The sequence below is a fragment of the Ursus americanus genome, chromosome 19 (genome assembly GCF_024610735.1).
Source record: "Ursus americanus isolate L20-20 chromosome 19, mUrsAme1.1.p, whole genome shotgun sequence".
NCBI classification, from domain to species: Eukaryota; Metazoa; Chordata; class Mammalia; order Carnivora; family Ursidae; genus Ursus; species Ursus americanus.
Window position 1 is genome coordinate 23,118,083 of NC_142145.1, and position 25,744 is coordinate 23,143,826.

The 25,744-nt window shown below is 49.1% G+C and overlaps 1 protein-coding gene across 2 annotated transcripts in view; it reads right to left on the reverse strand.

The window, feature by feature from the left end:
- MAPK4 (mitogen-activated protein kinase 4) overlaps positions 1–25,744 on the reverse strand; it is a 141,898-nt gene that overhangs the window by 58,780 nt on the left and 57,374 nt on the right. The window contains exon 1 of one of the 2 annotated variants that reach the window (XM_045790113.2): positions 4,567–4,784. The exons of the other annotated variant lie outside the window; for it this stretch is intronic. The gene's annotated coding sequence lies outside the window, so the exon portion shown is untranslated. Of the gene's footprint in view, positions 1–4,566; positions 4,785–25,744 lie in introns of those variants that run through there. 2 annotated transcript variants of the gene reach the window in all.

Genomic DNA, 25,744 nt, shown 5'->3' on the forward strand with positions numbered 1-25,744 from the left:
AGACAGCCGCTGCAAACGCCGCGGCCCGTGATACCGACTCAGGCTGCATTTCCTACCCCGTGCCTCTCCCGCTCCCAGCACCACCGCCCGCCGAGGGCCTGAGACGTGTCTTTGCACACCAGCCGGCAGGACAGCCTCCCAGCCGAGCCAAATGCATCACTAGAAATATGTGTCAGGCAGGGGAGCAGGCCCCGGTGAGAATCCTCCCCTGGGATGTGCAAAGGTCTGAATGTTCCTGCGAGGCGGTGATGCCACCCACCCTGGCTTGCTTCCCTTATACGGTTTCCTCAAGAACACACGGGTGTGGATGCTGAGTAAGAAACAGGAGGGGAGGGGCGCCTGGGTGGCGCAGTCGTTGGGCGTCTGCCTTCGGCTCAGGGCGTGATCCCGGCATTGCGGGATCGAGTCCCACATCAGGCTCTTCCTCTGTGGGCCTGCTTCTTCCTCTCCCACTCCCCCTGCTTGTGTTCCCTCTCTCGCTGGCTGTCTTTCTCTGTCGAATAAATGAATGGAATCTTTAAAAAAAAAAAAAAAGAAACAGGAGGGGGAACCTGTTCTGTCTTCATATCTCTGAGAGGGAGCAAGAGGAGAGCTACCGAGGGCTGGAAGAGAAAAGTTAGCAAAGGGAACATCAGACCTTGGGGTTGTCACCTCCTCCCCCAGATGCCAAGTGCAGGAGCATAGAGTTGTCTTTGCTCTGCCTTTTCTCTTGAAAATTATTACATAACCAGCCAGGGAGAACAAAGACTTTGCAGGCCTCCCAACGAAACCGACAGAGCATGGAGAGAAATTCTGGCAGCCTCACCGGAGCGCCATGCCCACGTCCGCTCAAAGCTGGGGAGGGGAGCAATGTGGGTCCCCACGTGCGAAGTGTGGGTGCTGGTCACCACGGGGGTGGCACTGGCTGCGGAGGCCGGGAGTCTAACTTGAGGACGGATCACAAGTGTGTGCATGCCACCGTTTAACCCTTCTGGATTTACACGACTCCTACACTTGACCTTCGTGGATTCAAAGGAAAACTTCTTAGTTGTTTCTTTCTTTCTTTTTTTTTTTTTTTAAGGAAAGAAACCTGGGACAGCTGAAGACTTCTTTCAAAATCTAAATCAGGGCAGTTATGACTTCAGTGCCTAAATAAGGTGAGGCCCCACTTGGGGCTTGCTTTGTTCGGACTGTTCTGAAGGGCAGACATCCCAGCCAGGGGCTAAGCTTCTCTAAAGCGGTGTCTGCATCTCTAATTTCTTCCACATTTGCTTCAGCACCCGCCGCACGGTGCCCACAGGCCACTGTGCCTTCTCTGAATTTGGAGATTACTCTCCGTGAGGCAAGATTTAATAAGCCATCGTGGGAAAGCACAAAGCTGCTGGTCCTTGAGGAACTCCCTGTTCAGACCTCACCTTACCTACCCAGCTCTTGGGTCCATACACGGGACTACTTACTCCCTCCTTGCAGGGCAGGGCGGGCCCATGACAGGATGCTGAAAGATCCCTGGTTTGTAGCTAAAGGATTCAGCATGAAGTTATGCTGCTTTTAGATTCAGCATGAAGTTATGCTGCTTTTAGATCAGAAATGGCAAATACGTATCCTATGTATTACTATCAACCCATTTTGCACCTATGACAGATGCTGGCAGTCAGTGATCCCCTCTTTCCCGACGAGCCAGGGAAACCGGCATCCCCGAGAGCCTCTGCCAGTTGCCTGGAGCTGGCTCTCGGAGCAGACACTATGTACATTCACAGCATGCACGGCTCTCTCTGACCTCGTGCTGCCATTGCTTGGCCTTGGTCCCTCTCTTTCCCTGGCTAATTCTGACTCATCCTCTGGGTCTACGTTTAAGTGCCTCTTCATCCAGGAAGGCTTCCCCGATGCTCCTTTCACTCCCCCAGACTAGCTTATCAGGCTGTGTCCCCTTGATCCCTCCTCCCGTCACTTTTCTTCCATTCTATTTCTGCTTTACTTGTCTTCCATGTTTGACTGGAAGCTTCGTGAGGGCAGGGACTCCATCCTCTTCATCACTACAGCCCAGTACCTAACTCCTAACCTACTCAATTACAAATCATAACATCTGGGCAGCATAAAGTCCCACCCTCCAGACCATCGTTTACAAAAGTAAATTTGTAATGCTCACTCCTCCCTCCCCATGAGAGATGCCAACCAGACATGAGAATTTCACAAGTCTTGTCTGATTCAAATCCTGCATTCAGTCCCTTTAAATCTGACAGCTCTTTACTTCTTTCCAAGGCTTGCTTCTCACCCAGGCCCCTGGCCCACTACCCAGCAAATGTACACACATGGCCACCGCCTACTGTTCTCATAGAGGCTAATCATTTACCGGGCTTGTGCTCGGAGGTACAAAGAAATCATTTGTAGAGCAGAAAAAAGTTTCCTCTCCCGGCGACTGCATCTCCCTGTTCACAAGTGGCAGAAGCAGAAGTATTTTGACAGCTCAGGTGACCACACGGGGCTGTCACAGCTGAGGAGGAAAGCCATGGGACCTGAGTTCTAGTCCTGCAGCTGCCTGTGCGCGATCCAGGAGGAGTTTCAAGTCTGTGAAGTGGGAACAACCCACGTGCGAAGAAATATTAGCCCACCAACTATTGCACACGTGTTTTAAGTCTTGGTATTTTGGCTTTTTTGACAGAGGCAGGGAGCGGGAACTTTAGGCTGAATTATTCCTATCTTCTCTTACGACCCAGCACACACGGCGACATCCAGCCCAGAATGGAGCATCTAGCAATGAATCTACAATGAATCACAGAAATGGACTGAATATATCCATTCCCCCCTGTGCCCCCCATCAATCCAGATGCTGAAATCCTAATCCCCAATGTGATGGTAGTAGGAGGTGGGGCCTTCAGGAGGTGATCACGTCATAAGGATGGAGCCCTTATGAATGGTATTAGCGCCCTTATGAAAGAGACCCCAGAGAGCTCTCTTGTCCCTTCCACCATGGGAGGACACAGTGAGAAGTCAGCGGTCCTTATCAGGACCCAATCACGCTGGCACCCTGATCTTGGACTTCCAGCCTCCAGAACCATGGGAAATAAATTTCTGTTATTTACAAGCCACCCAGTCTATGGTAGAATAGCCCGAACAGACTAAGACACTCACCAAGTGCCTCGCCAAGTTCATTATGGCAACGCCATTTGCTCTAACTTACTGCACTCTGTTGCCATGTGTCCAATGCCCTCTCTTCTGCTCTCCTTGTGATTACCTCCTTCCCTGAAAGGTGATTAGAGCCTCAGAGTCAGGACCACATGCCACAGAGACCCCATTGTAGCAACAGGACCTACTGGAGAAGAAACATGTGCTGTTGGGTGCTTGCTTTAGGAGGGACACCAGGGAGTGTCACTGGTCTCTGAGGAACGCTGAATCCCCTGCAAGCCTGTAAGGGATTCCACACACAGATAAGCCTCACGTCTTGACGGTCAGGATCCCATGGGAGGCCATCAAACCCCACTGGGCATGGAAAGGGGAGGTCAGGTAGTGATCAGCCTTCAGATTATCAGCTCCCTGGAGAAGACGACAGAGGGCCCCAGCGCCTGGAGGGGAGAGCAGCATGGACGGAAAAGAAAGCAACAGAGACCGCAGAAGAGGGGGAAGCACGGAGGTGGGCAGCGGACCCATGAACCTGCCCCTCCCCCATCCGGGGCTCTTAAACAAGGCAAAGGACAGGAGCCTTGATGGCGACACCAGGCTTCCCCCCAGCTGGCATATGCACGCTTGGCTGCTTTTCATTTCATCTGGATAAAGGCAGCCATCCTCACCTTGGCGTGTGGATCCGTGCCCGGTCAGTCCTACTGATTACAGTAGGAACCAACGCTCCCTTCCCTGCCAGATAAGAAGACTGAGACCCAGAAAAGGGAAAGGACTCTTCCAAGATCATCAGGATGACCTCGTGAAGGACTGCCCAGCCTCCCTCCATCGAACTGACCTAGCCGGCAAAGAGCTATGCACGACAAGGAATGGCCAACTGGGAAATAGCAGCTCTCCCTCCTCAAATGAAGTAATTACTGTGTATCAGGGAAATAAAAGTCACATATGGACCATGTGGCAGCCGCTACCAGCTCTCCAAACTGGAATCCTCTCCCTTCACTGACAGCAGAGCTGGGAGCCAGGCTGCCCAGAGGGAGGAAGAAGGAGGGGCAGGGGATTGTGAATCGGTCTGTGTCCCCACTGAGGCTGTGCCGGGCCAGTGCCTAGCACGGTGCCCAGCCTCTGTAGCAGCGAGCCAGTGTGTGACGCATAAGGAAAGTTCCAATTTCATTTTAGTCTGAGGATAGCTGGGCCCCCAGGGCCAGGAGTCAGAGACGCTGCTGTCCCTTCAGGTATAACCAAAGCAGTGAATAATCACGGGGATGTGGATGGTTTTATGCTCATATACATCAGTGAGAAACCGAGTACTCAGAACCCTGGTGCTTCAAGGTGTGGGCCCTAGTTGGGGCAACAGGGTTAAAAAGAGGAACTAGGGAGAAAGTGAAGGAGGTCAGGGAGGAGGAATGAGGAGAGAAAGGGGAGGAGTAAAGGGAAGAAAGAGGGACCCCAAGCCCCACTCCCAGAGGCGGTCACCTGCTTTCCTTCTTTGTTGCTCGGCTGCTGTCAGCACTTGGCACATGGAGACAACCTCACTGCCTGGAAGCCTTAGACACACACATCAATAAAGTCCTCAGTGCAGAAAATGCAGGAACCTTGACAACAGCGGCAGCATGACCAACACAACACCGTGCATTAGCTGGACAAATGTCATCCTGGTCGGCAGCCAAGAGCTCCACAGCTCTCCCAGGTACAGGGAGTCCTGGGGCGCGAACTGGATTTTACCTGCACAGTGCAGTCGGCTGGAAACCCAACCAGGGCTGGCACTGCGGCCAACGCAGCGGGAGCGTGTGCTCAGCAATGAGCTGGACAGTGACGCACTCCCGCATTCCTTTGCTGCTCCCTTCCCCGCACACTTCAGATAAACAAACTTCAGGATTTACTGGGTTTTAAAATGAAATAGCACAAACCAGGCTCTGTCTTCTTGTTGTGACCTAGAGCTCGCGTGTGCCAGAAACGAGAGGGCAGTCAACGGGTCTGGGCAGGGGGCTGCCTGGAGAGGGTCACCGCCACCACCAAGCTCATACGTAGACCCCGCCTCCAAGCCACCTGCTAGGCGGAAGGCTACCTGCTAGATACTGCCTTCATCCCAATGTCAAGGGGCCAGGGAAAATTGGGGCTCAATGGAAAGGGAAGGCAGTTGACTAGAGATGCATCACGGGCAGAGCTGCCCTCCAGAACACGAGGGGGAAGGTAAAGGCCGGATAGTAAGAAGAGGTGGCCGAATCCAGGCAACGTGGGCGAGTGGCCTCCTTCAGCACTGGTCCCTCTCTCACTTGGAGTAAGCTCAGTGATGTGATGCTCACCCCAGCTGGTAGGAGGGGACAGAACCCCTACCTTCCAGTGAGAACCTTCTGGATGGGAAGAAGGTTGCTTTTAAAGCAAAGCTTTATTTTACCAATGACAAAATCATTTTCTTTTTCCAAGCAGCAATGTAAATTGGTTTCAGTTCTGAATCTGTTTCAACCACCTAAATTGCAAATTAGAATCCCAAGTATAGGCAGACAGAGGGTCTTGGGACAACTCAAGAGGCCTGGCCTCAGAAGTCTGGAGAGAAATACAAGGCAAGGATTTCAGCAGGATTGAGCCAAGTGCCCCTGCGCGAGTTCTGGTCATCGGGAAAGGAGGTGGAGGGTCTCGGGCCAACGCCTAGCCCCCCACACCCTGCCCTCTGTTTAGTTTTATAAGGCAAGTATATTTCTTTGAAACAAAACAAAAAGCAGAAAAAACACTGACTTTGATAGTGAGCTCTTTGACTCGTGGATCAGTGTGCTCTCTCTCCGACACAACCACAGAAAGGGACTGAGCGCCGGCTTCAACGCTATGCCCACACCGGCTCCGAGGAGCGCAGATCTGCTCTGATCTTTCCTGGGCTGCTGGAGAAGGTAGTTGGGACTGGGAAAACCTCGATGACCTCTCATCCCCTGTGCCTGTGTTCAGGATGCTCTCTCAGCCTGGACGTGCTCTTTGTCTTTCCAGCCACCTCCAACACCTCCAAGGAGGCCACCTCCGGGGGAAGCATGGGGAGGGCCGTGACAGGTGAAGGTGATATGGGAGGGAAGTAGGACCCTGTCTGAGAAATATTACAATCTATCACCTCTCTTCGTCCATACTGCCTGAGTTTAGGTTCTGGATGTCCCTACGCATCCGGATTCTGTGCCCTGCCGCTGCGGTGGCAGGGTGTTGAGTGCCTTCCGCTAGTGCTTCTCTGGGGCGGAGGGCCCTGCAGCACCCCTCACGGAGTCCACTCAGAGTGAACAAAGGGATGAAGTCCCAGCGGCTCCCAGCTGCTCCTCCAGCCACTCCCTGTGCTCCCCCCTACCCATCCCCTTTCTGCTTCCAATATTCTAAAATACATCTGATCGCTTTAGTCCCCTGGTTTAAAATATTTTTTTAACAGCTCTCCACTGCCCAGAGACTAAACCCAAGCACCTCGCACAGTCTCACATCAGACCTCCAACTGTCTTTCCACTTCTGTCCAACTGCTTTCCATAAACCGCACCCCACACTGCAGACTGGGGTGATCATCCCTGAGTCACCCCATCCCAGGCACATGTGGCCCATCTGCTGATGACACTATCGTCACTGTGTTCCCGGAACAACCCTACACGTGCTCAAATGTCACCCTGCCCCGCTCGGAGCGAACTTCCCCATCTCTGAGCTCAAGGAGCACAAGGCATATGCCTCCAGCAGCTGTCCCATGGGGTTCTACCTCTCTGTGAGTCTTCCTTCCCCCTGGACTGGGAATTCCGAGGGCAAGAGCCTAGTGCCTGGGTCCCCTGTATAGCCCTGCCCTATATAGGTCCTGGCCTACAGTAGGTGCTAAGGAAACAGTTGATGAACCAGCGAGGGCAGGGGGAGGGAATGGGGCTAGGGACTTGACGGTGGAAAAAAGAGATGCTTGGCAGAAGTGATCCATAAAGGCGCGTGCCCCTGGAGAGTGTGACCTGCTGGTAGAAACATGGCCAGCTCCCCAGGACACGAGCAGGGTGTTTATGTGGAATGGTACAACCCCCGCAGGCCAGGCTGGGCCTCCCGACTACGGTGGGGCAGCCCTCAGGACTGCGGCAAGGGTGCAGGGACGGTGAGGTCGGGGGAGGCTGAGCAGAGCTGCGGAGGCAGCAAGCAGATTTCCTAGGAGCGCTGGAGAGCGTCCAGCTTAACGGAGAGAAAGTGGGATCAGAGGAGGGATTTTGCTGGCAGAATCCTGGTAAGCGCACATTCCCCTGGGCATCACCCACGGCAGGGCATCATCGACACGGTGGGAACAGCCTAGCTTCAGCAAAAATAAATCCCGAGAGCGACTGCACACCGTTCCCTCGGGCGCTCATCTCTTGCTGTTTTTCCCAAGCTTTCAGATCATCCCTGACAAACTCAGGATGCTAAATACAGGTTGTTTACTGAGACCGGGTACGGGCCACCTCCTCGGGCTCACTTGCCTACCTCCCTTCTCTAACAACAGCCACACCGAAAAGAACGTGCAGCTGAGACATCTCCTTATAAACTGTTTAGCCCGATTCTTCTGGAAGACTCAGCTGCTGTAGACAGCTCTTTTATTGTTTGGTCGCCCCATGGATAGCAATAAAATCAAGATGAAAACTCATCTGCAAAGCAACTTTCCACTGTCCAAAGTATTTGCATGTAGTATTATTTAATATTTAATACTTTCATGTAATATTTACTGAGCCTCGCTGTGTACCAGGCAGTGGGGCTGCAGGGGCCCCATGCAACTCACAGTCCAGGGGCAGAGGGGCAGATGTGACACAAATAATGGCACACACAGCGCCTGTGCGTGATCAGAACTGTGATAAATGTATGAGGGGGAAGTGCAGGATGCCAGGAGCCCGAGGGGACAAGGAGACAATTACTCTGGGGAAATGATGTTTACACAGAGACTTGCAGCAGTATAGAGGCTCCCCAGGAGGTGAAGGGGGGAGATGCAGAGAACGGGTGGTGTCAGAGCCATGAAAAGCCCTGAGAAGTGTGTGATGCTGGAGGAAAAGAGACGGTCGGGGAGGAGGGATCTGCTGGCCCACAGGAGGCATGGGGGGAGATGAGGCCGGGGTGGAAGAGGAGGCTACACAGCGTGATGAGGAGGAAGCAGCCCCTGGTCTGAAGCAGCCTCACGCCCGGGAGGGAGGTCCCCTGCAGGTGCTCTGACACCCCACACACAAACCCACGGCCCACGGTTCCACCTTGTCCATGCTCGGCTGGTCCAAGCTGGGCTGGTGGGCTCAGGCCTCATTGAGGCAGCCCACCCTCCTCCACTCCCTGCTCCCAGGGGGACCTCACTCTGGCCAGCCAGCTCCAGGTGTGCTCCCAGGTGCAGAGGACACAGGTGCAGAGCAGAGCAAGGCACACTGGCCATCAGCAAACAGCCATGGGTAAACGATCCCTGCAGCCCTCTCATCAATTTTTTATGAAGAGCCTCCTGAGATTTGTTGGAACTTCCTGGAACAAGGCAGAGTCTCCCACAGAGGGAGGCTTCAGGGACTGCCTTGCCCTTGGTTGGGGGAATGAGATCTCTGGGAGAAGGAGCTGGGAAGGAGCCGTGGAGCAGAGAACCTCTGGCTTAGGAACAGAACTCTGGGTTCACATCTGACCTCTGCCACCTACAGATGAAGTGACCTTGAGCCTCAGTTTCCTCCCCTGTTAACCAGAATACTAGGCCTCCTATGTTTATCCCACGGGGCTTTTGAGAGAATTAAAACCAACAGCCCTGAAGGTAGTACGGAAGGCAAAAGCAGCGTACGAGGGATTGCTGAAGTAACCATCACAGATGTTAGCCCTTCCTGAGTAACAGCAACACTGACCAACAACCACCCTAACTAATAACAACGCTACGTAATAACAGGTAACAACGTGCTTTACGCCATTTAACTTCACAGGGCAGGAGTGGGACGCATCTTACAAGCCGGGAATGGAACACAGACTGATAGTGGAGGAACCCAGCCAAGCGTACCCAGCTGGAAGTGGCAGACCTGGGCTTCAAACCCCAGCAGTGCGCCTCCAGACTCCACGCTCTGACCATTAGGCCATGCTGCCCGAGTGAACCGAATGCCCAGGACACTTGCTATGAGCTGTCCTGGCAATCAGACTATGGGGCTGGTGTGCCAAGTGACACCGCTCAACTGCCATTAGCTTGCCCTGTGCCCCTTGACGAGGGATTGCCTTGGACCTCCTTCTGCTTCCGTCTGGGACCAGAGACAGCAATCAGATTAATGGGTTTGTTGTAGGAAAACCCACAAAGGAGAACTGGCTGCTGCTGCTCATGTCAGGAATCTCTATGTAGTGTTTAGTCACCACACGAGAGCCAGATCCGGCGTGGATTCTCCCAGGCCCACCCCTCCTCCCACCCCAACACAGCAAAGTCTCTGCCGACCCAAAGCTTATGGCTCTGCCACATTCTGGGGCCATTCTGAATTGGCATCTATCCCTTGTCTTTACTCCCACAGCTTTCAGGGTTCAGCAGAAAGCATCTCACCTTCCAGCTCTGTGGGTTTTTGCCACATCCTACCTTCTGTCATTCATCCCTCCCACTCTTTCCCGGCCACACCCTTCCTGCCCTTCTCTCCCACTGCCCCCAACTTCCCTCAGATGGCTCTCCTCTGCTAATCCACACCCCATCCCTTACCCTCCCCTGCAACTCGGAACAGTATCCCCTCAGAAGGGCCACTTGGGAGTTTAGAAGAGAGGACGGGGGTGCAAGTGGGTGACAAGATGGGGGAACAGCCCGTCTTAGGCAAAGGGTGAAGAAACATCTACCTGAGGTCATTTTTTGTTCTTTTTCTTTCTCTGCAGTGTCCTCTCTGCTTTTCAGACATTCATACTCTTTCCCGTTAGCACCTCCCACCAGGAGATCTGTTTTAGGCCTTGTCTCTAACCATGGAATATGAACTTGGGCCCTGGCTGGGAAAGGTTGGGCATCACTCTATTTGGGGGAACGGTTCCTGGCACCTTAAAAATGACACCATGGAGGTCATTTCTTGGGCTGCTGAGAAAAAGGAGAAGAGATGGTCAAGGGGCCCTACTGAGCAGTGGGGTGAAGGATAATGTAATTAGAGGAGCACCCCACCCCCAAAAGCGCTGCTGTCTGTTCTCCCTGCTCAAACAACTCCCAGGTCTTTTGCTTGCATGACTGAACAAGTCTGGGGCCCTCTGGATACCAGTGACAGATGTCACTTTGTTCCCAGCCACCTAGCTGATCCTAGCTCCTGAGCGGTTCCAATCGGGTGATTACCTTCCCTTCTCCCACCTCATCAATCCCCCCACCAGACCAGCTGACAGCAGCTCTCCTCTTCTCCCTCAACCTCCCCAGGTGGGATTTACAGTGGGAGGGTTACCAAGGCAACCAAACGTGGACATTGTTTTACACTATCATATTCTGCTCTTCCCTCCACCCAAGTGCAAAGTTATCTAAGCAAGGTCTCCTATCCAGTGCACAAATCCCAAAGCTTCTGGCACTCACGTCCTGCCGGTGGTAGCTGCAGAGAGAGAGGGAGGCAACTCAGGTGTTGTCCTAAGATGTGGACCAATCAGGCATGCACCTCCCCTCCCACTTGGAAAGCATTAAAATGATAGTAAGGGGGTCTTTAAATCAACATAAACCGTAACAATGAAGGGAATAGGAAGGGAACAACTGGAAGACGTTTCTGAAAGGTTGGGAATTTGGGAGTCTCAGCCCAGGACGCACAGTGAGGGTGGAGGGCAGGAGCAGGGAGGGGCAGATGAGAAGGAGGCTCCCCAGACCCCTGGAGAGGGCCCAGGTTGTGGTCCACAAGCCAGGTGGGAGGGACCCAAACTGTGGAATTACTTGAAAGTTTGCATATGAAACGGGAGCGTGTCTGTGTGTAGAAAAGTAGGCAGTTCCTGCCTCCCTCCCCTTCCCACCCTTTTCTTTAAACCCTATGTGTCTAAGCCTTCAAATCTTTCCTCAGCCACAAGTTCTGAGAGGACATTGTGGAGGTGTAATAGTGAATAAAGGATGGGACGAGTTAGGACAGGTGTTTGGTTTTGGTTTGGGTTTTGGTTTGTTTTTACAAATTCATAATGTAAATGCTATTCATTAGTTTTCAACTTTTAGAATCAATCTACAAGTAAACATGCCACAAACAAGACAGATGTCCTCAACTTGGACACGTAAAAGAAAAGATTCGGTAGAGAGGTTGTCAGGGAGGTGGAAGGGGAGAAGGAAGGAAGGCAGAAGAAATAGAATTTTCTCATCCTAAACTGAGAGATCCTGCTGAAAGCCAATGGAAAGAGAAAGGACAGGTAATGAATAGAAGCACTTGAAGTTAAAGGATAATAAATATGAGCTCTTTTTAGAAATGATGATTACTATCAAAATCAAATAAAGATGCTGACCACCACTGACCACCACGCTTCTTTGTAATGAGGAAGGTATTAAGGGTTCACCAAAAAAATAAATGTGTAACATAATATCAGATTGTTTAATGCAAGCAGATTTGCCGGCCCTACTTACATTACTCCTCTCTCTTGTTCCTTTTTTCTTAAACAACAGCAGTAAAATGAGCCATACTAGCAACAAGGAACCACAGGAAAAGTGGGTAAAGGGTATTATTTAGAGATACGGAACTAACCAACAATGACAACTAAAAAGAGCAATGTTTGAAAGTTCGGGGTCAGGAATGAGACAGAAGATGACAGCTTTTCAATATAGGTTTCTTTTGAACTTTTTTTTTAAAAAAACCCATGGCTTGTGTTGATTAAAAGTAGAAAGACCAAGAAGCCACCTACTTATTTGCAGGCCCCTGGTCCCAGCTCCAGAGATGCAGGGAAAGACCCCGTCTCAAGTCCTGCTTCTGGGAAGGAAAGAGGGCACCTCTGTGACAGTGGCCTGGGAACCAGCTTTGGAGAGTCTGTGCCCCTTGTCAGTGACTGGGCTTTTCCCTTGCCGCCCACCCCACTGTCATCCTCACCTTCTTCAGGTGCCCTTGACATCTTAACCCACTGATTCTCAAACTCAGTTGCACATTAGAACCCATTTAAAATCCCGATGCCTCAGGAGAATATGGTAAGCCGCAGACTGGAAGAAAATACTTGCAAAAGACACATTGGTGAATGACCTGATTAAAAAATGGCCCAAAGACATTAACAGACACCTCACCAAAGAATGTACACAGATGACAAATAAGCATATGAAAGGATGTTCCACATCATCTGCTGTTAGGGAAACACAAATTAAAACAACCACTATACACTCAATAGAATGGCCAAAATCTGGAACACTGACGACACCAAATGCTGGAGAGGACGTGGAGCAACAGGAACTCCCCTGCATTGCCGGTGGCAATGCGTAACAGTACGGCCACTTGGGAAGACGGTTTGGTAGTTTCTTACAAAACTCAACATATTCCTATCCTGTGATCCAGCAATCCTGCTTCCTGGTATTTATCCCAAGGAGTTGAAAACTGACAGTCACACAAAAACCTGTGCATGGATGTTTACAGCAGCTTATTCAAGCTGCCAAAATCTGGAAGGAACCAAGTCATCCTTCAGTAAGTAAGTGGATAAACTGGTACATCCGCACAGTGGAATATTATTCAGCATAAAAAAAAGAATGAGCCGACACCCCCTTTCCCAAGGCAAAGGGTGGACTGAGACTGACTGATTACCCCTGGCAGTGTTAGTCAAGAGAGCCTACTGGAATTTTGAGTGCTGTATGTTGAATCCATTACAACAATCCATGCTATGTTAGATACCCAGCACCATCTGACTCCTGAAAAAGAAGAAACGGTAATCAAATGACGGCCATCTGTCCTGCCCAGGGACCCCAGCCTTAAAAAGGCATTCTACACAATGCTTCACTGTATTTACATTACAGGGTAAATGTGCTCCTGAAAACAACTTCCCGATAATCCTGACTACTTGGGTTTAGGCAATTTCTTGAAGCTTTTCTTCGCTAAATGTGTTGGGTGTTTTTTTTATAAAATAAAGGAAGGAAGGCGAAATGTGTATACCAGCAAAGTTTTTCTAAACCAAGTCTGGAGTCATTCTTAGTAATTTAATTTAGAATGATGAATTGAGCAATCACCCGAAACTTATTCCCTAAAGTGCCCTGGGGTAGAATTCTTCTGGTGCGTAGGCTAACTTTCCAGTCTTCTCCCAAATACACAATAGTGTGTTTCAGCTGATGGCCAAACAGCAGCCAAACAGCGGGAAAAGTAATTAGTAAACTCATTAATTAGGATACTGCTTACATTTCTTCTATAATGGTTATCATTTACTTATTTTATTATTTTAATCCTCTGCCTTTTACTAAAGTCATTAATGGTCGTTAGCATATACTATTATGTCTGGAGGGTCACGAATATATTTTGTTTTACATGTAAAAATGTTATTTATATAGAATATCAAGTCTGAAGGGTTCTCAGAGGTAGTGTTGCAGAATATCAAATATTAAAATATTAATATTTTAATATATTAATTAGAATATTAAAAACAAATTTAACAGGAAACCAAATACACAGAGTGGAGAACTGCTAGTAATTACGGAACACTTAGAGGACAGACAGACACTGGACTATGCTGTTTAATTTACTCCATTTTTAGTAAAATTCTAACCATTTAATTATAAAGACAATCAGTGAGAACACTGAACTTGATTAATATGTTAATACTTATCCAGTGTATTGCTAAATTTTAATTGTATATTATTGAGAAAATCCAGAGTCCCAGAGAGAAGTTCGGGCAAATGTGTAGCAGCTTTTTTTTAAATAGTTCACACTGACAACCTCAAGTTATTTTTAAGTTTAAAAAAGATGTCAGAATAAACTTTCAGATGAGCTAAAAATAAGATTAACACATTGAGAGTTTCAATATGTTAAAATTTGAGAAACAACCCATTTGAGTGTGGGGCGGGGTGTTTTTGGTTATAATTCTTAAAAGAAATTAAAAATATACTTTAAAGTAAGTTCAAATCAATTGTCTACAGAACAGCAAAGCACTTTTCAGACCCAAGTTAAAAACTACAAATCTATGTGATCTTTTTTACAGATGAGGAAATAAAGGTCCAAAAAAGGTGGGGAGACTTATCCAAATCCCACACAGGGATGTGGTAACAGAGTGAGATTACAACCAATTTCTCCCAATTGCATGTCCCCACCACTTTCTATGTTCCATGTGTCAGAGAGGGGATGCTTTAAGGGTTTTTTTTTACGGAAAGTGGCTCCTCCAGGGTCTTCTGTGAACTCATGACTAGTGAAAAGATGAAGAACAGAGTCTGATTTTGTGTCACAAACTGGACTTCCCACTCAACCAACATTTTTTTTTTCAGGTGGCAGCTCATATCACTCTCCTGAAATTGACAAATAATAATTTGGGGCAACAGCAAAGTTAAAAAAACAACACTGATTTATGAATTTGCAAGTAATTTTCATGTGCTACAGGACATTAGCCTTTTTCTTTTTTAGATACATTCATAGAAGTTTGCTCCATCAGTGTGGACATCGTCCCCTCTTCTCTGGATGTTCAGCTACTAACACATGGGTTATGGAGAGAGAGAAAGAGAGAGAGAGAGAGAGAGAGAGAGAGAGAGAGAAAGCGTGTGTGTGTGTGTGTATTAAGGACAAAGAGGCCAAAGGGTGAGCTGAAAGTAGCCACAATTCCTGCTCCTATGGCCAGGTCATTCATACGACTTTTCTGTAAGCAAAAAGAATGTCCTGAGATCCAGAATTAATGGAGATTGGGGTACAAACTCAAGCTTCCTTAGTGTGACACCCTAGGTGGCAGAGCACGGCCCCTGAATGGCCACACTGCTAGTGTGGACCCCAAGGGGGTAAAAAGGCCATTTCGTAGTACATCTCTGCCGTCAACTTCCTTCACAACATCTCATGGCTACAGGCACTTTGCTAGTCCTAGTGTGGTGCTTTGGGGCACCTGCCTTTTTGCTCTGACACAGGTGCGTGCGTAAAGATCACATACATACGTGGATGAATATAAATAACATTGGGCTGCGCCCACCATCCCCAGGTGAATCCTTTTCCTCTAATATTCATTTCCAGAACAAAAGGTTTGTGACACATGTGAACTGCTTCTATTAGGGAGACGAAAGAATGTGCCGTGGCCATAAATGCCAGACACTGACGCTGTTCAGACCACTGTTGGTTGATATTAGAGATACTGAACATTGATATTAGATAGAGATAATTATTATTAGAGGTAAGGACTATTAACAGAGTGAGCTGTATATAAATAGCATAGATTTCCCAAACTAGACACCCCATTCTGCTGTTGGGAGGTTCCTAAAGGGATATCCTACCAGGTGAGCTAATCAAGGGAAGGAACTCTCAACCCTCCTGATGCCCAAATGGGAAGGACTAATAAGATTATGGTTTATCACCCAATGGGGGAGAAGGTGAGAAGGACATTTAAAGATACTGGAAAACGTGCATGATATAGCCCTATGTGATCAAAGGTTACTAATGATGCCAGGTACGATCCCCTTTTTACCTTAAAATTGTATGGAAAAGATACTGGAAGGGTAGTCTTTCACATTTTGATGGTTATCTGCGAGTGGTAGATTAGAGACATTTTTTTTCCTTTATCATTTTCTCTGTTTTCTGTGACCATAATTTTACAACCAGAAAAAAAATTAATAAAGGAATGGTGGTTTGACATTAAGATTACATTTTTCTCCCCATTTCCCCCCAACCTCCCTTAATAGAACACCAAACTCTCAGAGCCCACTCAAACCAACAACTCTGGAATCGAGTCCTTCGGGGTACAAACTCCACACGGAAAAAGCAGATGACAAATTCCTATCTCAGGCTTTAGCTGATTCGGCTCACGTTTAAAAAACGTCTGCTTTCCAGGTTCACTCTCATTTCCAGTTATCAAGCTTGGCACCAGCCCTTAGGGAATAACTTTCTTCTCTTCAGGGCTACTTCTACCTGCAGGCCAAGGTTGAGCCTTGTTTTCCTCCGTTCCCCGGAGAGCTGAAGTGGCAATGTCACTTCGGGTCTGGGCATCGGGGCACTCCCATCTGCTTTGGGAGGCAGCTGCGCTCCCCCACCCGTCACCACATCTGTGACGCTGCCAGGCTTGCCCGCAGCAGCCCGAGCGGGTCTCCTCCTCTGCACAGGTCCGCAGACAAGCAGTCCTGGCTTTGGCTGCTGGCTCTGCGAGTTACAAGTGAGTTGTTCAGCATCTCGGAGCCTCAGCTGCTTGTCCGAAGAGGAGGGACCTTGAAGCTTCTCTCAGGCTGGTATAAAGTTTGCAGATCGTGCACGTAAGGAGCTTTGCTTAGCGCCTGGCACCTGACGGGCACTCGGTCAGCAGCAGCTGCTCTGACCATTATAGATTCTCGGTTCTTCTTTCCAGGACTTCATCTCTCTCTAAAAAGGCTCCTACTTTCTTTCCACGTCCACGTCACCATGCTAGGGCATCTCCATGAACTCAACAGCACTCAAGTCATGTTTCCACGCTCCTGGCTCCTCTCCGGTAGCTCACCTTTACCTTCTGTGACTTTGGAAAGGTGGGCTCCCAGGAAGGAAGAGGAGGCCAGAAGTAAACACAGGAAGCTTCGGGGGTACAGCAGAAGGGTGCCTGTCCTCGTTGTCTGTATGAGAAGTGCTAATGCGTCAGCTCTTCCACTGCAAGGGGAACAGGATGCTGCCTAACTTGGGGCAGAAGGATAAATTCACATGTGAAAGGCAGGCTAACAGCCTTGTATAAAATATGTCATGCAAGTTTGAAGGATTGTGATTTATCATAATATTTTTCTAAGACTTCAAGGCCTCCAGTGTTCACTCAAGGAACATAAACCATGCCACAAGTGATCTAAAATGAGAGAGAGATTTTTTTTTTTTCCACTCTGGAAATAGCTGCCAAACAGACAGATTCCACTCAGTGCTCACTCGGCTGTTGCCAACAGCATCACATTTCATCATCACCCAGGAATAAAGGGATGGATACGAAGTCAGAACTGTCAGAGAGGGGAAGGACCCTGAATTAACAGAGTGCCTACACCAGGTCAGGCACTTTACAGAACACAATGTCCTCGAAGATCCACGAACTCTCCTGTGATGGGCTGAAATGTGTCTCCTCCCTCCTCATTCATAAGTTCAAGTCCTAACCCTCCAGTGCCTCAGAATGTGACTGTATTTGGAGACAGGGTCTTTAAAGAGGTCATTAAGTCCTTCTGGGTGGGTCCTAACCGGATATGATTTGTGTCCTTTTAAGAACAGGAGGTTAGGACACAGATGTGCACGAGCACAGAGGAAAGATCACATGGGAATGCAGCAAATGGCCATTTGAAGCCCAGGGAGAGGCTTCAAGAGAAACCAACCCTGCTGACATCTTGACCTTGAACTTGTAGCCTCCAGAACAGTGAGGAAATACTTTGTTATGGCATCTCAAGCAAACCGATACATCCTGATGCAGGTCTAATTCCTATGTCACATACAGGAAAACAGGTGTACCAAAGTAGCCTGGCTGGGGCCACACAGCTGGTACGTGACAGTCAGTCCTCAAACTAGATCTGTTTGACTCCAAAGCCCAGTCTCTGTCTTCTCCTCTAGCTGGTGAAGAGTGGGGACTCCGGAGCCAGTGTTCCTGGGTTTGAATCCCAGCTCCGTCACTTCCTGGCTCTGTGGTTTTGAGCGAGTTGCTACACTTCACTTGTGCCTCAGTTTCAACATCTATAAAATGGAGCCACAGAAATCCTTATTTTGTATGCTTGTCGAGCGGATTAAAGAATTTTAAAATGAGCTATAAACATGTGAAATAATAGGAAATACATACACTGGTCTCTGCACCCAGTTCCTGTTAATATTTGGTCTTTGATCCTAATTCCTGATGTAGGACTCTTAAAACCCTCGTAATTTCCTGAGTGACAGGCGCGTCTTTTATTCTAATGAGGCAACTCTTGGTGGGGTCCTGAATGGGAGCTGGTCACCAGCAAAACCAGGCCATGATTAGAGGCTTAGAGCTTTCAACCCCCGCCCCAACCCCCCACCCCCGTTCTCCAGAGAGGGGAAGGGAGCCAGAAGTGGAGTTAATGATGGATCGTGCCTACGTGATGAAGCTTCCATAAAGATCCCCCAAGTATGGGGTTCGGAGCACTTCCACGTTGGTGAACAAGAACACAGCCATGTGTCAGAGGCTGGTGTACGGCCAACTCCACAGGCACAGGTGCTCCTATGTTCAGGACCCTTCCAGACCCCCTTCTAGGTATTTTTTCATTTGGCTGTTCATTCATACCCTTGACTAGCCTTTGTACTAGCAGAAATCTCGTACCGGTTTCCTGAGTTCTGTCAGCTGCTCTTAGAGACTTAACGGGACCCAAGTAGGGAGACATGGGAACTTCTGGCTGACAACCAGCGTTCAGGAGCACAGGTGACAAGCTGGCCTGGACCGGGTGTCTGGAGCGGGGGTGGTCTTGTGCAACCGAGCCCTTAACCTGTGCAATCTGACCCTAGCTCCAGGTGGATGGTGTCAGAATTGAACTGAACTGTAGGACACCCCACTGGTGTTACAGAATCGGTCAGTGTGGAAGAAACCCCTTCCCCCCATCTGGCTTTGGAAGTGTTGACTAACAATAAAGGAAAAACACCGCATTTTTTCCTAGACAATGTAAAATACTTAGCACTGACCCATGGCAAGTGCCCCATAAACGTTAGCTGACATTATTACTATTCCCATTATTTTTACTACCATGATAATTAGTACTGAAAGATCCTTAATAATCTCATCCAAAGTTCTCATTTTATAAAATCAGGAAAGTGAGGCCCAGACATGGGAGTGTGTTAGAAGATCACAAAACCAGGTAATCGGGTTCTTCTCCAATGTTCTGCCCGTTGTTCGGCAGAGGCTCACTGAAACAAATGAGGGGCTGCAAGGTTTAGTTTCTGGTGGCGTTTACAGTGACAGCAGGGCATGCAGTGGAGTAAAGGCAATCGGGAGGCTGCGGTGGGCAAGGGGGCCGTGACCGTCAGCCCCGGGTTCTCATCTGCACACAGACACACTCACACTCGGCACCCAGCCACCTCTGAGCATCGCTGCGAGTGAAAGTGACCCAGGACACTAAGGCATGGGATTTGAAACAAAAAAGAGCAACTCCTGAAAATCCTTATGGGCCCAAGGACAGGACAAAGGATACACCTTAGGTCAAAACCCCCCAAATTAAGGAGGTTACGACACATCCAAAGATTCTCCTAGAAGAGCAATGGATGGATGTGGGTATTAATAGAACTTTAGGAGTTTGCTGAAAAGAGGGCAAAGCAGACATGCCATGCAGAATGCGGTGCGTGACTGTGCTGTTATGAACCATTCTAGGGGGCTCAGGCAGAAGGGGCAGCCCCTGCGGAAGAGAAGAGGGGACAAGAGAAGCCGGCAGTCACACCTGCTCATGGAGCTCCAGGACCAAAGGAGTCTGGGGCTGTTCTGCAAAGGCAGCCAGGCGTTCAGGCCTGGACCAGCCCACGGGGCCCTGTCCACCAGACTGAGGAGGGTGTTCTCCTAACAGCAGCAGTAGTCGCTGGGGGGTTTTAATCAAGAGACCATGAGCTCATGTTCGTATTTGCAGAGAGGACTACGGTGTGGAGAATGGACTGGCGGGGCGAGGCTGTACGTAGGCAGCCGGGCTGGGGAGCTTCAGAAGTAGTCCGGGGGCCTGATCCTGGCACGCTGGATCAGGACGTGCCGCTAAGCAGGGAAACAAACCAGACATGAGAGCTACTTTGTACGTCAAGACATCACACGCCGCGAAGACCTGGAATGTGGGGGAGGGGAGGCGAGGGGATCCCAGGCGAACCCAAGGTTCTGGCTGGGACTGCCCGACAGACAGGGAGGTAGACACTGAGACAGGGATCCCTGGATGAGGGATGGCTCCGGGCTGGGTCTGAGAATCACACTGTCCGAAGCGACGTGAGCTGCACAAAGAGATACGGATAGGAGGCCCTGACGTTTGCGGAGTACTCACCCTGTGCCAAGGGATCTAGGAGGCCCTGGCAAAAAAAAACAAGGAACAAAACAGACTCCCTGCCCTCAAGTGGCTTGTGCTCAGCCTCGGCCGTGCACCGGACTCACCTGGGAGTCTGGCAACCACGGATGCCCGGATCCCATCTGCAGGAGTCGCGGTTAATTGGGTGTTTATGGGCTCCCCTGGGGATTCTAGGGTGCAGTCAGGGCTGAGAACCCTGGAGCTTGCAAGACCCAGGGGGGGCCCGCGTCTAATCCCATAGAAAGGGGAAGCAGCGAGACTCAGGACCTTAGGCCTTAAGGATGTAGAACAGAAAAACTAAAGCATGGGATATAATAGGAATACTATTATCTGGATATTAAATCAAAATATATTCATCCTTAGTAATTCCTGGTTCCTACTTGTCCCCTGGCTCCCTTATTAAGAGCTGAGCCTGGCTGTCTCAGATCATAGAGTTTCTTCCACAATACATAGAAACACACCTCTTACTCCTGTGGGAGAATGAAAAATGGATGACAGATGATCCCTTCTCTAAGAGCTGATGCTCTCAGATACAAGATAAGTCAAACAGAACACAAAGCAAGATGTAATCCATGCTAATAATCAAGGAACAAAATAAACGCCAAGAAATATTAGAGAAGCAAGAAGTATTTCGTGTTTTACTCCTCTTTCCAAGTCAGGACAATGGACCGCTCAGAGTTCTCCCTCCCAGAATTGAACTCATCTTGCCCTTGAACTCAGTCTGAGAGCACACGTTCCACAATTTTCCTGGAAAGAAACAAACCTGACAGCCAGGCTGAAAAAAAGGTGCCTGTGCCAGGCAAACAACACTCCAATGAGTGTGCCAGGTGCATACACCACACCCCGTTCAGGAGCAGCGCCCAGCACAGCTCGGAACATTCCCGCTCATCTCCACCGCAGGCCGGTGGGAAGGGAGGCGCCCGGGATTCTTAAGCCTATTTGGAAAAGAGAGAAATGATGCTTCTGGGAGACACAAAAAGGCGCGTCCGTCCGGGAGTGGCAGGCGTCTGGCAAAAACAAATCCTGAACTTCAACCTTGAATACTGTCTCCCCCCACCCCTGCCCCCAACTCAGACTGTATGTTTACTGCCCAGGGCTCCCCGAGTTCTTCCTAACGCCCTCATGTCATTATAAACATTGCAATGCCCCGCCGTGAATGTGGGGGACTGCGCTCCCCCGTAGGATGGAGAAGTGGCTAACAGACAATTCCAGTGTTGCGATTCTCCAGAAGTGACCATAAATAAAATCAAGTCCACTTGGCATTTCATCACGGGCCGTATCAACTGTCCTGAGGAGACTCGCGAGCAGTACCCAGTGCAGTCCCTGACCTCAAGGACTTTAAAGTTAAGAGTTACAGATGTTAGATTTTATCCCTTAGTCAGTGTGAAGCCACTCAGGGTTTCTGAGGGATAGGATCAAGGAGTCTCAGTGCGATTAATCTGGCAGCATCATGCCCAAGTGTCTTGGCCTGATAAGCCATTAAACAAAGGAAGGCCACTGACAAGAATCAAACCCTCAGAAGCCAACGTTATCAAGCATACTAGAGAGGTACTAGAACATTCTCTGAGCCAGTGTGCGTTATGCTATTTAAGTGACTAGGGTACTTGCTCACTGCTAGAGAAGCAGGACCTCTTCAGACCCATCTGACTGGGCTCAGTCATGGCTGCCTGAGAAGCTGTCCCATCCCAGGCAGGCCGCTGTCTCCAGGCAACAATTCCAGACACATGGAGGTCACTTTTCCCTAAAGATTTCCAGGGAAAGGGATCCCCCAGTGCCCTCGAGGATTTTCTAGACTCGAGAAGGACTTCCTTTGTCCTTCCCACCCCTCCATGTCACAACCTGCCTCTTCCCTCTCCACAGAATAGAGAAGAGCTGAGCTGATTCTTCTCTGCCACAGAGACGCCTGGGACAGGTGAAGAGTGTGCGTTAGACACATCCTCTTCCTTATTGCCCCAGAGACCCAGGTGTAGAACTATGGCCTGTTAATGCTTTTATGAAATTATTCCATCAGTTCAATAGGTAATAATAATAATAATAATAATAATAATAATAATAATAAATCTATGACACCCTGGGTATTGTGCTAAGCACAGTGATACATATAAAAAACCAAACCAGACCCAGTCTCTGTGCTCAGGGAATGATTAAAGTCCAGAAGATGCTTAATATTATTCACAAACATCCACAGCGAGAGACAGAAGATGACAGAATGTGAAAGAATCCCGGAGAAGCGGGTGAGGGAAATACCACAGGCACAGGGGACACCGAAGTGACTCATTCCAAAGGGAAATACCAGGGATGGTAGAGTCTGACAAACCAGAAAAAAAACTTTGCTTCTCCCAAATGAATAGAAGAACACAGGCATCCGTGCTCTGCAGCCCACCAAGGCAGCCTACTACTGGCTCTTGAGATTCCCGACAGTAACTGGGCAGGGACGCCCCCAGCCTTTACTACTCTGGGTCCTACGACAATTGACGGGAAAACACACAGCCGGTGCCAAGAGGAGAAGCAGTCCCAGTTAGCCTCGAGGACATCTAACCCAGGGCCATCTGCAGCCTCACTTTCTTCCCTCAGCAGCACGAAATACTTGGTGGGTTTGACACGGTGGGGTCCTGGCTGACAAGCAAGCCCCTCCAAGCCACACCAGGCCCTACTGGCCTGGAGATAACCAGCAGCACCCGCCCCTCCCCCACCATGATCCCTTCTTCACGAGGCCACCCACAGATGTCCACACCAAAGAGCAACTAACTTACATGGCGCTTTCAAAGTTCACTTTGGGCTTTTACAAACATCTCGAGTCTCACAACATCCCCGAGGGGGTAGGTGCTCTGAGGCCCGTCTTGCTGACACAGGTTGTTGTATTACGATCACCTGCAAGCCCGTTGCATTCAAGCAATTTCTCCAGCCTGGGCTTTAGCGCCTCCTCACTGCCTCCCTCCCCAAGAAGGACACTGTGACAGTCAACGGTTCTTTGCTCCGAGAGGACTTCACTGCCCCTCCAGGGGCCACAGGAGAGTTAAAATGACAACTAAGGGGCATCAGAAGGCAGGGTCTGATGGACCCTCAAATAAAATAGGCAGACACGGATGCAAAATGAGCTCATGGGACAGAGAAAGCACTGGCCTGGCTCAAGCAGGAAGCCACAAAGCACCAGAGGGGTCTGAATGATGTCCAGCACTTAGCAGAAACTCTGCCTTTTTTTTTTTTTTTTTTTTTTGGTAAAGTTGATCCTTAGTATGCATGTAGTTATATTCTCTAAAGTCTCCATGAACACTGAACTAGTGATTACAGAACCACTGCTCCGGGGGAATATACAGGGTTAAGTCACTTTGAGCCGCTGGTCAAAACAACGGAGCAGCCTCACATACATTTGGGTGAATTTCCTCTTCCTTTTTCTGGATGCACCATACCGGTGATTCCTTCACACTGAACTCACAGTCAACAGCATGATGAGGCGTGCCCGAAGGAGGCTTGTCTAACACACGGATTTTCTCTGTCGGGCACATCACAGCCTCCTTATGTTTAGGAATCCCAGACAGCGCTTCGGCTCTACACTCAGGGCCATTTTAAACAGTGAAATCATCAACCAAAAGCACAAAAATGCACAAAAGCGGCATTAAGCAGATCACAGAAAGAATGCTTGTTCACAGTAGGAGAGCCGCAACAAGGAGGCAGAGCGCGGCCTTGCTGGGTCTCAGCTGCGAACACACACATCGGGCAACGTGAATTTTTTGCCATTCTGTTCTGCACATGTCCACAAACAGCCATGAAAGCACCATGAGCATTGACTTTGTGGTTAGAAATAAATACTAGTGGGTGGGTGAATTAGCCAATACAGGATCCGTGAATAATGAGGATCAACTGTCCTTTGTTCCAGAAGGGATGTAAAGAGAGGCACTCGGTCCATGTCTGTGGAATGGAATTGAAGCTGCAAAGACAACCGAGGCTCTCAGGTGGCAGAAACAAATATGGAGGCTGAGGGAATGGGGCAGAGACGCTGATTCTGCGTAAGGGAGTGGCAGGAGGGAGCATGGCCAGCAAGGCAGGTACAGTCGGATGGGGAAGGGCTGTGAATAGTACCCACAATCACTGAAAACCTGGCAGGTGCAGGACCAGAGAAGAGCAGAAATTCAGGACCTTAGAGGATGGGTCAGGAGAGGCTGCTATGGACAGAGGGGCCAGGTCAGGTCAGCACGTACATCCAGGGCACTTCTGGATCCCCAGGGATGGAGATGACAGGCTGGCCTAGAGGGAGCGAGAGGAGGAAAGGGCTCTGTGGTGCAAGAGCTCCAGGTCTCAGTATCCAGACGAAAGGAACACAGCCGGGAGCCAGGCAGGTCTTCCCCAGCCCAGCCCTCTGGTCCCCTCTGTGCACTCCCATAGCTTCCCATCATGCATCACTGTTGACCTGTCTTCGCGAACATTCACTAAAGCCCCTGATGTGTCTGGACACTTGCATGTGCCTGATAAACTGCTTAGTTCTCACGGCAGACATGGGGGCTATTATTACCCAGCTCAGGTAACAGGACAAGGTTACGTGGAGCTCTTAAAACTCTCTGAGCTTTTTGGTTTGATGTGATCCCTCTCGTTGATTTTGGCTTGTGTTGTCCTCACCTGAGGAGACAGATCCAAAAAATAATGCTTAGATCGCTGTCAAAGAACTTACTGCATCTGTTTTCCTCTAGGAGTTTTATGGCTTCAGCTCTTACATTTAGGTCATTAATCCATTTTGAGTTTATTTTTCTGTATGGTGTAAGAAAGTGGTCCAGTTTCATTCTTCTGCATGTGGCTGTCCCATTTTCCCAGCACCATTTGTTGAAGAGACTGTCTTTTCCTCATTGCATATTCCTGCCTCCTTTGTTGGAGATTAATTGACCATGTAGGTGTGGGTTTATTTCTGGACTCTCTACTCTGTTCCACTGCTCTATGTGTCTATTTTTGTGCCAGGACCATACAGTTTTCATTACCACAGCTTCGTAGAGTACCATGTAGATATCTGGGATAGTGATACTTCCAGCTTTGTTCTTCTCAAGATTGCTCTGGCTATTTGGGGTCTTTTGTGGTTCCATAAAGATTTTAGGATCCCTTGTTCCAGTTCTGTGACAAATGTCATTGTTATTTTGATGGGGATTGTATTGAATCTGTAGATTGCACAGCAAAGGAAACCATCGGCAAAACCAAAATGCAACGTACCTAATGGGAGTAGATATTTGCAAATCATACATCCAATTGGGGGTTAATATCCAAAATACAGAAAGAACTTACACAACTTAACATAAAAAAAAAAACAAACAAACAACCTGATTAAAATAATGGCCAGAAGACTGGAACAGACATTTCTCCAGAGAAGACCTACAGATGGCCAACAGGCACATGAAAAGAGGCTCAGCATCGCTCATCAGGGAAATGCAAACCCAAACCACAATGAGACATCACCTCCCACCTGGAAGATTGGCTACGATCAAAAAGACAAAAAATAACAGGTGTTGGCAATGATGTGGAGAAAAGGGAACCCTCGTACCACTGTTGGTGGGATATAAATTGGTGTAGCGACTGTGAGAAACAGTATGGAGGTTCCTTAAAAATGGAATAGAACTATCTTACAGTCCAGCAATTCTAATTCTGGGTATTATCTAAGGGCAACGAAAACACCAACTGGAAGAGAATGAACCCCTATGTTCACTATGGTGT